The sequence below is a fragment of the Notamacropus eugenii genome, chromosome X (genome assembly GCF_028372415.1).
Source record: "Notamacropus eugenii isolate mMacEug1 chromosome X, mMacEug1.pri_v2, whole genome shotgun sequence".
Taxonomy (NCBI): domain Eukaryota; kingdom Metazoa; phylum Chordata; class Mammalia; order Diprotodontia; family Macropodidae; genus Notamacropus; species Notamacropus eugenii.
Genome location: NC_092879.1, coordinates 45,004,129 through 45,018,698, shown reverse-complemented (window position 1 = coordinate 45,018,698; position 14,570 = coordinate 45,004,129). Strand labels below are relative to the sequence as shown.

Below are 14,570 nucleotides of genomic sequence, written 5' to 3'. Positions count from 1 at the left end.
TAGTTTCAAATTGCTCTCCAGAATGGTTGGATCAGCTCACAACTCCACATGAATTAGTGTTCCAACTCTCCCATATCTTCTCCAACATTTATCATCTTCCTGTTTTGTCATGTTAGCCAATCTGATAGGTGTGATGTGGGTTCTTCAGAGTTGTTTTGATTTGCATATCTCTAATCAATAGTGATTTAGAGCACTTTTTCATATGACTACAGAGAGCTTTAATTTCTTCCTCTGAAAATTTCCTGTTCATATACCTTGACCATTTATCAATTGGGGAATGACTTGTATTCTTGTATATTTGACTCAGTTCTCCATATATTTTAGAAATGAGACCTTTATCACAGACACTAGTTGCAAAAATTCTTTCCCAGTTTTCTGCTTTCCTTCTAATCTTGGTTGCATTGGATTTGGTTGTGCAAAAACTCTTCAATTTAATGTAATCAAAATTATCCATTTTGCACTTCATAATGTTCTCTACCTCTTGTTGGGTCATAAATTTCTCCATCTTCCATAAATCTGACAAATACACTATTCCTTGCTCCCCTAATTTGTTTACAGTATCAATCTTTATACCTAGATCATGTATGTATTTGGACTTTATTCTTGCGTACGGTGTCAGGCATTGGTCTATGCCCAGTTTCCATCACACCATTATCCAGTTGTCCAAGCAATTTTTGTCAAACAGTGAGGTCTTATTCCAGAAGCTGGGATCCTTGGGTTTACCAAACAGTAGATTGCTATATTCATTAACTATTGTGTCTTGAGTACCTAACCTATTCCACTGGCCTGACCCCTGTTTCTTAGCCAGTACCAAGAGGTTTTGATGACTGCTGCTTTATAGTATGATTTGAGATCTGGTAGAGCTAGGCCATCTTCCCTAGCATTTCTGTTCATTAGTTCTCTTGATAATCTGGACATTTTGTTCTTTCAGATGAATTTTAATGTTATTTTTTCTAGTTCTAGAAAATAATTATCTGGTAGTTTGATTGGTATGGCATTGAACAAGTAAATTAATTTAGGCAGAATTGTCATTTTTATTATATTAGCTCAGCCTATCCACGAGCAACTGATGTTTTTCCACTTACTTAGATCTGACTTTATTTGTGCAAATAGTGTTTTGTAATTGTGCTCATATAGTCCCTGGGTTTGTTTTGGCACATAGACTCCCAGATATTTTATAGTGTCTACCACAGCTTTCAACAGGATTCTTCTTCCTATCTCTTGCTGTTGGGCTTTGTTAGTAATATGTAGAAATGCAGATGATTTATGTGGGTTTATTTTATAACCTGCAACTTTGCCAAAATTATTTATTATTTGAAGAAATTTTTTACTTGATTCTCTGGAATTCTCTAAGTATACCATCATATCATCTGCAAAAAGTGATAACTTAGTTTCTTCTTTGCCTATTCTAATACCTTAAATTTCTTTTTCTTCTCTTATTGCTACAGCTAATATTTCTAATACCATATTGAATAACAGTGGTGATAATGGAAATCTTTGTTTCATGCTGATCTTATTGGAAATGCATCTGGCTTGTCCCCATTGCATATAATGCTTGCTGATGATTTTAAGTAGATATTGTCTATTATTTTATGCAAAGTTCCCTGGAGTTTTTTTGACAAAGATATTGGAGTGATTTTCCATTTCCTTCTCTAAATCACTTAACAGGTGAGGAAACTGAGGAAAACAGGATGAAGTGATCTGTCCAGGGTCACACAACTAGTGAGTATCTAAGGATTTCAGCTGAGGTCCTCCCAACAACAGGCCCCTGCACCACCTAGATACCCCAAAGGGACAATATTTGGTGAACTTTAAAATATAAAAATATGAGTTTTTGCTCCAGCAGATAGTAATCAAAGACACTACCTCTAAGGACAGCCCTGCCACTCTCCTACAAAGCAAAGAACAAGGACTCAGTGTACCATAACAAACAACTTTGAATCAGGACAGGGGGTTCCACTATCAGCTCCTATCTAGATTCCTGAAATAGTAAGTCCTTGGTCTTGTTGCTGGTGACCACATTAATGGTCCCACCTTGCCCCTGAGTAGGATTTCCTGGAATGCTCCACCTCCTCTCTCTCCTCTCCCTCTACCCAACCCATGACCAAGCTCCTTTGTGTGGCACAAGCTCATCGCTCTCCAAACTTCAATCCTGTGGTTGTCCCTCCCTGTATTTTCTGCTAGGGTCCAGATAAATTGTCTGCTGAGCTCTAACACTCAGGCCTCATGTCCCTTTCCACTCTATACTCACCACAGTCTGTGTTCTAATAACATTGAGACCACAGCAGTAGCTTCTCCCACCTCTCACCTTGTCAGCCTCTCTTCTGCTCTGACACTTTTCCAGGATGTGCAGAGAGCTGATGAAGATAGCCCATTCCTAGTCTCTGAAGGGACAGGCAGCCAGCAGACTCATTCTGGATCTCACAAAGATTTCAGGGACCTCAGGAGAATCTGGAGGCTGTAGAAGCACTCTGTGTATTTGGGGTCTAGCAGGTAAACAAGGAGATCCAGGGCAAAGGTGGATGAGGGGATAGGACAAGAAAACAGATATCAAACCTTCATAAGTCATTGGGGAGAAATGGGCAAAGAAAGAGGTGCAGATGAGAGCTGAAAGAGACACATTGGATGACAAGTCATAATACAAAAGTCTCTGAACCAGTACTTTCTTGAATGAAAAGAAGTGGAATAAGGCTAATGAAAGTCAGAATTTAACTTGGACTCTGATCCTCCTTCTAAGAAAGAACAGAGGATGAAGAAACTGTGGCTAACAACAACCCACATACAGAATATCCAACTGTTTCAATGGATGACAAACCTGGCATCAGTTGACAATGGTACAAGGCAAACAAAACCACTAATGGAGACCTCAGTGTAATAAAAAGTGGGAAAAGTGACCAGGGCTAGGGAGTGGGGAGATTTGCTGTGCTCTGTCCTAGGCAATATTTACAATGTCATGGTCTAGTGTGACCATCATATTCTGGGAGGGAGAATGGAGACTTTGAGGCCAGAGGAGGGCAACTAGGATTAGGAAGGGACCCAAATTATGTCAAATGAGGATCATCTGTGGGAATTGGGGGTGGTTAGGACAGACAACAGAAGGTCTAAAGGATAACTAAAAGAGCTGACTTGGAAAATCTAAAGGCCTGTCACATGGGACAGAGTGATATTTGTCCTTCTTGGTTCCCTGAAGGCAGATCTAGGAGTGAAGAGGGAAAGTTGCAAAGGGATGGACTTTGGCTTCATGCATGGTAGAAACTATGCAGCCATTAGGGCTGTCCCCTAGGGGAATGTCTCCTACACCCCAATAAAGGACTTCAAGGCAAGATTAAAAGGTTAAAAGTCCCCTTTCTCGGGATTCTTAGACAGTGATTTCTTGGACTAGATGTCCTTTTTTTCCTTGTCAGCCATGAGATCCTAGAACTTCAGGGAACTTGAAAGGTGCAAGAAAGCCACAGGAGAGGAGAGAGGTCAGGGCACAGTATATTGGGTAGCTGAGTCTAAGTACAAAGATCTAGTTAAAGTATGTGTGGGATGGGGGTAATAACAGATGTGAGGGACAGAAGTATATTGGGGACAACAGTGGGGAGAGAAGTGTAGAGCTATAGGGTAGATATGGCTCACAACATGCATGCCTGTGAAGAAAGATTTTAGTGAGGCTTAAAATATAAAACTATGAGTTTGTTACTACTCATAGTAATCACAGCCTTTACCTCTAGGGGCAGCCCTGGCCCTGTCCTGGGAGCCAGTTCTGGCCTGAGAGCTGGACATATAGCAAGGACTCAGGGTACAAGGAAAGACAACTTTGTATCAGGACAGTAGGTCCCACTCTCAGCTCCTATCTGAGTTCCTGAAACAATGAGTTCCTGACCTGGTTGGTTATGCCACGTAACTGGTCCCATCTCTCTAATCTCATCCCCTGCACCCTTGCTTTGTGCTCAGTTGGAATTCCTGGCACTCTCTATTCTCTCTCTCCTCTCTCTTCCCTCGCCATGCCCAAGCTCCATTACCTGCTGAAGCCACATTCATCCCCTACTGGCTTCCCTCCCTCTATTTCTTGATATTGTCTGAGAACCCCTAACACTCAGAACCCTGAAGTTCCTTTGAACTATGCACTGGCGATGGCCTCAGCACTGTTAAGGACGAGTCTGTTTTACTAACTACTCATCCCTCCTCCATCCCACTGTGTTCCTCACCTGTGCTGTGACACCTTTCTAGGATGAACAGACAGCTGATGAAGGCAAAGGACCAGTTCCTGAATGGACATGGAAGACATGGCACTAATTCTGACCACCCATTACTTCTAGGGACCTGAGATGAATGTAAGTACTTGACAAACGTTTTGGGTTCTTGGGACATAGCAGGTTAACCTGGATGCTCAGGGTTGTTGGCGATGAGGGATTAGGACAAGGACAGACTTGCCAAAGATATGTCTTTGGGAGAGACAGCAGACAAAGAAAGTGGTACAGATCACCTGTGTACTGAAGTAGAGATAGTGCAGAAGTGTCTTATATATAAATAACAGGACTGAAGGGCAGAATTGATGTGTAGGAGGGTCTAGGCTTGCTTATAAGAGTGCTGGCAGGTGGATTGGGGGAACAGGTTAGCACAGGCTGCAGGGCAGGGGGGGTTGAAAGTAAAGGGAATATCAGAGTTTCAAGTATAATGGGTAGTAAAGTAAGGAGTAAGTCTAGAGGCACCAGGTTTATGTGAATGAAATTAAAATGAATTTGACTAATGTTCTTATTTTAACTTGGGTTCTGAGCTTACTGCTCAGAAGGACTGGCAGATGAGGGAGCTGTGGTTAGCAGCTCCAGAATGGAGGATGGTTTCCAAGCCTGAGAGGTGTTATCAATATCATACAGCAAGCAAAATAACTAGTGGGATCTTCAGAGTAATGAACAGGGAACAGTCGCCAAGACTAGAGATGCGAGAGTCCTCCTGGGCTCTGCCTGGCTTGGAAATCATGTAGAGTCCTGTGGTCCTTCTGGACATCACATTCTGGGAAGGACAAGAGGAACTAGAGAGGCTTGAGGAGGGGAACACACATGGGGAAGGGACTGGGGTTTCTTTTCCATGAAGATATTCTGTAGTTGAGGGTATTTAGGGTGCAAAAGAGAAGGCTCAGAGGGAGCTAAGACAGCTGACTTGGAGAACCTCAATGGCTGCCATCCAAAAACAGGATTAGACTTGATCTCTTTCACCCCAAGGGTAGAAGTGGGTGTCATGAAGAAAAGTTGCAAAGGAAAACACTTTTGCAGAAACTATGTTCCCATGAGGGCTATCCAAAGGCTGAATATTCTGCCTCAGGAGACAACAAAAGACTTCTGGGCAAGGCTGTTAGGCCATTCTCCCTAGTGACTGAGGAGAGGAATCTTCTTCAGGCAATTTGTTGGACTACTCGTCCATTCTTATCCTGCCAATTATTAGACTGTGGAACTTGGACGTTCTGAAAGCTCATTAAAGGCAAGGTGAGTGGGAGGGGAGATGTGTTTACAGTTATGATGGAAAGAAGAAAGGGGCAGGACAGTATTGTGTTATGTAGCAGACATAGGTCTGTTCAAGATGCGTGTGTGTATGTGTGTATGTATGGGTGTGTGTGTGTGTACATGTGTGTATGTTTGTGTGTGTGTGTTAATGGGAAAGAACAGACATGGAACAGATGTGTACGTGGACTTTAGTAGGAAGAACACCAAAGGACAGGTGAGTACTGGGGAGCTGAGGACAAGCACAGCAGGGTAGATGTGTTCACAACACAGATTCCTTGAAGGACAATATTTTTTTGTGACTGTTGTTCAGTCATTTCAGTCATGTCCTATTCTTCATGACCCCATTTCGAGTTTTCTTGGCAAAGATTGTGGAGTGGTTTCCCATTTCCTTCTCTAGCTCAGTTAACAGGTGAGGAGACTGAAGCAAACAGGGTGAAGTGACCTCTCCAGAGTCACATAGCTAGTAAGTACCTGAGGATTTCAACTCAGGTGCTTCTGATTCCAGGCCACTGCACCACATAGATGACCCAAAAGGACAGTATTTGGTGCACCTCAAAACATAAAAACATGACTTTTTGTTCCAGTAGATAGTAATCACAGACATTACCTCTAAGGACAGCCCTGAACTGTCCTACAAAGTAAGGAACAAGGACTCAGTGTACCAGAACAAACAACTTTGAATCAAGACAGGGGATCCCACTATCAGCTCCTATCTGAATTCCTGAAACAGTGACTCCCTCACCCAGATGCTGGTGACCACGTCAATGGTCCCAGCTTGCCCCTGAGTAGGACATCCTGAAACACCTCACCTTCTCTCTCTCCTTTCCCTCTCCCCATGCTATGCCCAAGTTCTCTCCCCTCACACTAATTCATCACTCCCCACAGTTCCATCCTGCTAGCTTCTCTCCCTCTATATCCTACTAGAGTGAGGATACATTGTGTGCCAAGCCCAAACATTCAAACCTCATATCCCTTTCCACTCTGCACTGGCTACAGCCTGAGTTCTAACAATATTGAGACCACAGCAGTAGCTTCTCTGTTCTCTCACCATATCAGCCTCTTGTTTGCTGTGACACCTTGCCCAGAAGTATAGACAGCTGATGAAGACAGCGCATTCGCTGGTCTGCGAATGGACAGATGGTCAGCAGCCTCATTCTAGACCTTGCAAAGCTTTCAGAAGAATCTGGAGCCTGGAGAAGGACTCTGTGTCCTTGGAGATATTTACAATTCCATGATGCAGTCCCATATTCTGGGAGGGATAATAGACCTCGAGGCCAGGGTAGGGTAACTAGAATGAGGAAGGGATCCTGGATTATGCCAAATGAGGATCATCCATGGGAACTGAGGGTGGTCAGGATGGGGAAGAGAAGGCTGAAAGAATAACTAAAACAGCTGAGTTGGAAAATCTGAAGGCCCGTCATGTGGGACAGAGGGAGATTTCTCCTTCTTGGAAACCTGAGGGCAGATCTAGAAGTGAGGAGGGAAAGCTGCAAAGGAATAGATTTTGGTTTCATTCATGGAAGAAACTAGGCAGCCATCAGGGCTGTCCCCAAGTGGAATGTCTCCCCTACTCCAACAGAGGACTCAGAGGCAAGGCTACAAGGCCAATTTCCAGGGATCGTGAGAAAGGGACTCTTGGTCAGTGACTTCTTGGACTAGATGTCCTTCTTTCCTTGACAGTATTGATATTCTAGAACTTCAGGGAACTTGAAAGGTACAGTTATGATATTGAAGAGGACAGAGACCAAGGCACATTATTCTGGGTAGCTGAGGCCAAGTACAAAGATCTCGTTAAGGTGTATGTGGAATGGGGCTAATAACAGATCTGTGGGGCACAAGTACATTTGGGACAACAGTGGAATCAGAAGTGTAGAGCTATAGGGCAGATATGGCTCACAACATGCATGCCTGTGAAGAAAGATTTTAGTGAAGGTTAAAATATAAAATGATGAGTTTGTTGCAGCTCATAGTAATTGCAGTTTCTATCTCTAGGGGGAGCCGTGGCCCTGTCCTGGGAATCAGTTCTGGCCTGAGGGCTGGGCAAAGAGCCAGGACTAAGTATACAAAGGAGGATCACTTTGAATCAGGACAGTGGGTCCCATTATCAGCTCCTATCTGAATTACCGAAACTGTGAGTCCCTGACATGGTTGGTTGTCCCACATAACTTCTCAGATCTCTCTAATCTCCCCACCCCCTGCACCCCTGCTTTGCACTGAGGTAGAATTCCTGGCACTCTCTGTTGTCTCTCTTCTCCCTCTTCCCTCTCCATGTCCAAGCTCCATTACCTGTCGCAGCCTCATCCAGTCCCAAGGGTAAGGTACTGCTGCCTTCCTTCCCTCTATTTCTTGATATTGCCTGACAATCCCTAACACTCAACCCCCATGTGCCTTTGAACTCTGCACTGGCCATGGCATGAGTTCTGATAAGGATGAGTCTGTTGAATTAACTTCTCATCCCTCCTCCATGTGCCTCACCTGTGCTATGAAACCTTTCCAGGGTGGACAGGCAACTGATGAAGACAAACTACCAGTTCCTGAATGGACATGGTGGACACCTACTTAATTCTTTACCTGCCATGCCTTCTAGGGACCTCGGGTTAATATCAATATTGGACAGACACTCTGGGTACTTGGGGCACAGCAAGACAATATGGATACCCCTGGGTAGATGGTGATGAGGGATTAGGACAAGAACAGACTTGCCACAGATAAGTCTTGGGGAAAGACAAGAAACAAAGAAAGTGGAGCAGATCACCTGTGTATTGAAGTTTAGACAGTGCGCAAGTGTTTCCAGTATAAATAACAAGACTGAGGGGCAGAATGGATGTGTCCAAGGTTCTAGGCTTGATGATAAGTGTGGTGGCAAGTGTATTAGGGGGAACAGGTTAGCACAGGCTGCGGAGCAGGGGGATTTCCAAGGAAAGGCAATATCAAAGTTTCAAGACTAATAGGTATTCAGGTAAGAAGTAAGTCTAGAAGCACAGGGCTTATGTGAATGAAATTAAATTGAATTAGACTAATGTTCCCATTTTAACTTGGGCTCTGAGACTCCTGTTCAGAAGGAATAGGGGATGAGAGAGCTGTGGCTAGCACCTCCAAAATGTCTGAGGGTTGTCAAGTCTGAGCAGTGTTAGGAATGTTGTAACACAACCAAAACAGCTAGTGAGACCTTCAGTGTAACTAAGTGGAAAGAGAGTGGTCAAGTCAAGGCACAGGAGAGTCCTACTGTGCTCTGCCTTTCTTGGAAAGCATCTAGAGTCCTATAATCTCTCTGGACATCACATTCTGGGAAGGGTAAGAGGAACTAGAGATGCTGGAGAAGAGGAACAGGGTTGGGGGAGGGACTGGAGTTTCTTCTCCATGAAGAACCTTTGTGGGAGTTGAGTAGTTAGGTGTCAGAAGAGAAGGCTCAGAGAGGGGTAAGACAACTAACTTGGAGAACCTCAATGGCTGCCATCCACAACCAGGATTAGAGTTGATCTCTTTCACCCCAAGGGTAGAAGAGGGTGTCATGAGGAAAGGCTGCAATGGAATATACTTTGGTAGAAGCCATGTGCCCATTAGGGTCATACAAAGGCTGAATGTGCTGCCTCAGTAGAAAACAGGAGGCTTTGAGGCAAGGCTGTAAGGCCATGATCCCTGGCCACCGAAGGAAGGATTTCTCTTGAGGTATCCTTCTGGACTACTCATCCTTGCTTATCCCTGTCAATGACAGAATTCTGGAGCTTGGACATTCTGATAGCCCAAAGGGATGGGGTGCCTGGGAGGGGGAAGTGTTTACAGTGATGCTGGAAGGAACAGAGGGCCAGGGCAGTAGTGTGTTGGGTAGCTGACATAGGTCTGGTCAAGATGACTTTGTGTGTATGTAAGCATGTACCTATGTTTATGTATATATCTGTGTGTATGTATGTGTGTGTTAATGGGAAAGAACAGACGTGGAACAGATGTGTATGTGGACGTTTACTAGGAAGAAAACTGAAGTGCAGGTGAGTATTGGGAGGCTGAGGGCAAGCACAGCAGTGTAGATGTGCTCATAACACAGTTTCTTTTAAGGACAATATTTTTCTAAGTGTTTTTCAGTCATTTCAATCATGTCCTATTCTTCATGACCCCATTTGGAGTTTTCTTGACAAAGATATTGACGTGCTTTTCCATTTCCTCATGTAGCTCAGTTAACAGGTGAGGAAATTGAGTCAAATAGAGTGAAGTGGGTCACACAACTAGTAAGTGTCTGAGGATTTCAAGTCAGGTTTTCCTGACTCCAGGCCCCTGCACTAACTAGATGCCCCAAGGGAACATTATTTGGAGAACCTTAAAATATAAAAACATGACTTTTTGTTCCAACAGATGGTAATCACAGACATTATCTCTAGGGACAGCCCTGGATTCTCCTACAAAGTAACAAACAAGGACTCGGTGTACCAGAACAAACAACTTTGAATCAGGACAGGGGGCCCCACTATCAGCTCCTATCTGAATTCCTGAAACTGTGAGTCCCTGACTTTGATGCTGGTGACCACGTCAATGGTCCCAGCTTGCCCCTGAGTAGGACATCCTGAAACACTTCACCTCTCTCTCCTCTCCCTCTACCCACCCCATGCCCAAGCTCCCTTGCCTGACACAAGCTCATCGCTCCCCACAATCTGATCCTGCTAGTTTCCCTCCCTCTGTATCCTACTAGGGTACTGATAGATTGCCTGCCAATCCCAAACACTCAAGGTTCCTGCCCCTTTCCACTCTACACTGGGCACAGCCTGAGTTCTAATAATATTGAGACCATGACAGTAGCTTGTCCCTCCTCTCACCTTGTCAGCCTCTCTTCTGCTGTGAGATCTTTCCAGGATGCACAGACAGCTGATGAAGACAGTCCATTCACTGGTCTGTGAAGGGACAGGTGGCCAACAGCCTCATTCTGGACCTCACAAAGCTTCCAGGGACCTCAGGAGAATCTGGAGGCTGAAGAAGAACCCTATGCATTTGGAGCCTAGCCAGTAAGAGTTTAGATCCAGGACAGAGGAGGATGAGGGTATAGGACAAGTACAGATGTATCAAGCATGCATAATTCTTTGGGGAGGAAGTGGGTAAGAAAGAGGTGCAGATGAGAGCTGAAAGAGAGAATGAACACATTGGATGACAAGAGTCACAATACAAATGTCTCTGAATCAATTCTTTCCTGAATGAAATTAAGTGGAATAAGGCTAATGAAAGTCAGGATTTCACTTGGGTTCTGACCCTCCTGCTGAGAAAGAACAGGGCATGAAGAAAACAGCTTTCTTGGAAAATCTGAAGGCTTGCTGTGTGGGACAGAGTGAGATTTATCCTTCTTAGACCTTGAGGGCAGATCTAGGAGTTAGGAGGGAAAGTTCCAAAGTGATAGAATTTGGCTTGATGTACAGAAGAAACTAGGCAGCCATTTGGTCTGTCTCCCAGAGGAATGTCTCACCCACCCCAATAGAGATCTTCAAACCACTACTAGAAAGCCATTTTCCAGGGACCCTGGAGAAGGGATTCTTGGTCAGTGACTTCTTGGACTAGATGTCCTTCTTTCCTTGCCAGCCATGAGATGCCAGAGCTTTAGGGAACTTGAAAGCTGCAGGGAAGATGCTGGAGAGGACAGAGTCCAGGGCACAGTATACTGGGTAGCTGACGCCAAGTACAAAGATCTAGTTAAAGTGTGCATGGGATGGGGGTAATGATAGATATGAGGGGTGGAAGTATATTTGAAACAACAGTGGGGAGAGAAGTGTAGAGCTGTAGGGTAGATATGGCTTACAACATGCATGCCTGTGCAGAAAGGTTTAACTGAGTCTTAAAATATAAAACTATGAGTTTGTTGCTGCTCGTAGTAATCACAGCCTCTACCTCTAGGGGCAGCCTTGGCCCTGTCCTGGGAGCCAGTTCTGGCCTGAGAGCTGGACATATAGCAAGGACTCAGGGTACAAGGAAAGACAACTTTGTATCAGGACAGTAGGTCCCACTCTCAGCTCCTATCTGAGTTCCTGAAACAATGAGTTCTTGACCCGGTTGGTTGTGCCACGTAACTGGTCCCATCTCTCTAATCTCATCCCCTGCACCCTTGCTTTGTGCTCAGTTGGAATTCCTGGCACTCTCTATTCTCTCTCTCCTCCCTCTTCCCTCCCCATGCCCAAGCTCCATTATGTGGTGAAGCCACATTCATCGCCAAGGTTAAGATCCTGCTGGCTTCCCTCCCTCTGTTTCTTGATGTTGTCTGAAAACTCCTAACACTCAACCCCCCATGTCACTTTGAGCTCTGCGTTGGCCATGGGCTGAGCTCTGATAAGGACGAGTCTGTTTTCCTAACTACTCATCCCTCCTCCAGCACACTGTGTGCCTCACATGTGCTGTGAAACCTTTCCAGGCTGGACAGACAACTGATGAAGGCAAGGGATCAGTTCCTGAATGGACATGGCACACACTTTACCAATTCTGAACCTGCCATGCCTTCTAGGGACATCGGATGAGTGTAAACATTGGGCATGCACTATGGGTACTTGAGGCATAACAGCTCAGGGTAGATGGAGATGAGGGATTAGGAGGAATCCTAAATTAGCATAGAGTCACCAAAGATAAATCTTTGGGAGGGACAATGGACAATGAAAATGGTGCAGATCAACTGTCTATTGAGGCTGAGAGAGTACAGAAGTGCCTAAAGTATAAACATCAAACTGAGGGGCAGAATGGATATGTAGCAGGGTCTAGGGATGATGATAAGGGTGCTGGCAGGTATATTATGGGGAACAGGTTGGCACAGGCTGCAGGACAGGGGGCTTTGGAAAGAAAGGTTCTAAGATTCAAGGCTAATGAGTACTAAGGTAAGAAGTAAGTCTAGAGGCACAAGGCTTATGTGAATGAAATTAAACTGAAGTAGGCTAATGTTCTCATTTTAACTTGGGCTCTCAGCCTCCTCCTCAGAAAGTCTAGAGGATTAGGAAACTTTGGCTAGAAGCTCCAGAGTATCTGAGGATTTCCAAGCCTGAGGTTGTTAGCCATGTCATAAGGCAACCAAAACAACAGTGTGGCCGAGACTAGCGACAGGAGAGCCTTCCTGTGCTCGGCCTTTCTTGGACATCATTTAGAGTCCTGTGCTCCTATTCCACATCACATTATGGGATGGACAGGAGGAACTAGAGAAGCCAGGGAAGGGCAACAAGGTTGGGGAAGGGACTGGAGTTTCTTCTCCATGAAGATACACTGTGGGAGTTGAGGGTGTTTAGGGTGCAGAAGAGAAGGCTCAGAGGGGGGTTAAGACAGCTAACTTGAAGAACCTCAATGACGGCCATCCACAAACAGCATTAGACTCAATCTCTTTTGCAACAAGGGTAGAAGTGGGTGTCATGAGGAAAAGCTGCAATGGAAAACACTTTGGCAGAAACCATGTGCCCATTAGGGCTGTCCAAAGGCTGAATGTGCTGCCTCAGGAAACAACGGAAGGCTTCTGGGCATGGTTGTGAGGCCATTCTCCATGGCCAACGATGGGAAGATTCTTCTTCAGTTCACTTGTTGGACTACTCGTCCTTTCTTATCCCTGCCAATGCTAGGATACTGAAACTTGGACATTCTGAAAACCCAAAGGGATGGGGCGAGTGGCAGGGGAAATATATTTACCATGATGCTGAAAAGAATAGAAGGCCAGGGCAGTAGTGTCTTGGGTAGCTGACATAGGTCTAGTCAAGATGTGTTTGTATATATGTGTGCATATATGTGTGTGTATGTTAATTGAAAATAACAGATGTGGAACAGATGTGTATGTGGGACTCTATTGGGAAGAGAACTATAGTGCAGATGTGTATTGGATGGCTGAATTCATGTGCCAGAGGTAAAGGGCAGATGTAGGTTCCAATATAGATCCCTGTGAAAAAAGTCTTTAGTGAACATTAAAACATAAATATATGAATTTGTTATTGTTAATAATAATCATAGCCACTCCCTCTAGGGGCAGCCCTGACTCTGTCCTGGGAACCAGTTCTGACCTGAGGGTTTGGCAAAGAGCAAGGATTTAGTGTACAAGGAAAGACCACTTTGAATCAGGACAGTGGGTCCCACTATCAGCTCCTTTCTGAGTTCCTGAAACTGTGAGTCCCTGATCTTGCTGGTGGTGACCACTTCAATGGTCCCATCCCTCTAATCTCCGTACTCCTTACACCCCTGCTTTGTGCCTGAGTAGCAATTGCTGGAGCTCTAAATTCTCTCTCTCCTCCCTCTTCCCTTCCCATGACCAAGCTCCATTACCTGGTGAAGGCTTATCTATCCTCAAGGTTAAGGCCCTGCTGACTTCTCTCCCTCTATTTCTTGAAATTGTCTGACAAACCCTAACACTCAAGCCCCTCATCCCTTTGCACTCTGCAATGGCCATGGCCTGAGCTCTGATAAGGATGAGTCCATTGTACTAACTCCACATCACTCCTACAGCCCACTGTGTGCCTCACCTGCGCTGTGAAACCTTTCCAGGATGGACAGACAGCTGATGATGACAAAGGACCAGTTCCTGAATGGACATAATAGACACTGCACTAATTCTGAACCTGCCATGCCTTCTAGGGACCTAAGGTGAGTGTACACACTGGGCAGACACTTGGGTACTTGGGGCATAGCAGGTTAGCATGGATATTCAGGGTAGATGGAGATGAGGGATTAGGACAAGGACAGAGTTACCAAAGATATGCTTTTGGGGGACGGTGGAGAAAGCAAGTGTTTCGGATCACCTGTGTATTGAGGCTGAGACGGTGCAGAAGTGACTTAAGCATAAATATTGGGACTGAGGGACAGAATGGATGTGTAGGAGGGTCTAGGATTAGTTATAAGGGTTCTGGACATGTATTAGGGACCCCGGCTAAGCACAGTTTGCCCAGCATATGTATTTGAGGGGGAATAGTAATAGCAAATGTTCAAGGCTAATGGGTATTAGGGTAGGAAGGAAATCTAGAGGCACAGTGCTTATGTGAATGGGGGTTCAAAGCCAGAAGAGAGAGCTAACACAATGAATGATAGCCAGAGTGCAAAAATATCTTAGACAAAGCTTAATTGAATGAAACTGAATTGAATCGGAATATGAGGTCAGGTTTT

The 14,570-nt window shown here is 44.9% G+C and overlaps 1 long non-coding RNA gene across 10 annotated transcripts in view; it reads left to right on the top strand.

Annotated features, from left to right (window-relative positions):
- Positions 1 to 14,570, top strand: part of LOC140515949 (uncharacterized) — a 59,651-nt gene that overhangs the window by 8,699 nt on the left and 36,382 nt on the right. For 6 of the 10 annotated variants that reach the window (XR_011971214.1, XR_011971208.1, XR_011971205.1 and 3 more), the window contains 7 exons: positions 1,669 to 1,722; positions 4,216 to 4,319; positions 7,479 to 7,617; positions 9,834 to 9,975; positions 10,300 to 10,477; positions 13,441 to 13,579; positions 13,917 to 14,054. This is a non-coding gene — a long non-coding RNA (uncharacterized lncRNA). Of the gene's footprint in view, positions 1 to 1,668; positions 1,723 to 1,756; positions 3,872 to 4,215; positions 4,320 to 7,478; positions 7,618 to 9,833; positions 9,976 to 10,299; positions 10,478 to 13,440; positions 13,580 to 13,916; positions 14,055 to 14,570 lie in introns of those variants that run through there. The other 4 variants (XR_011971213.1, XR_011971211.1, XR_011971212.1 and 1 more) reach the window with 4 other exon arrangements.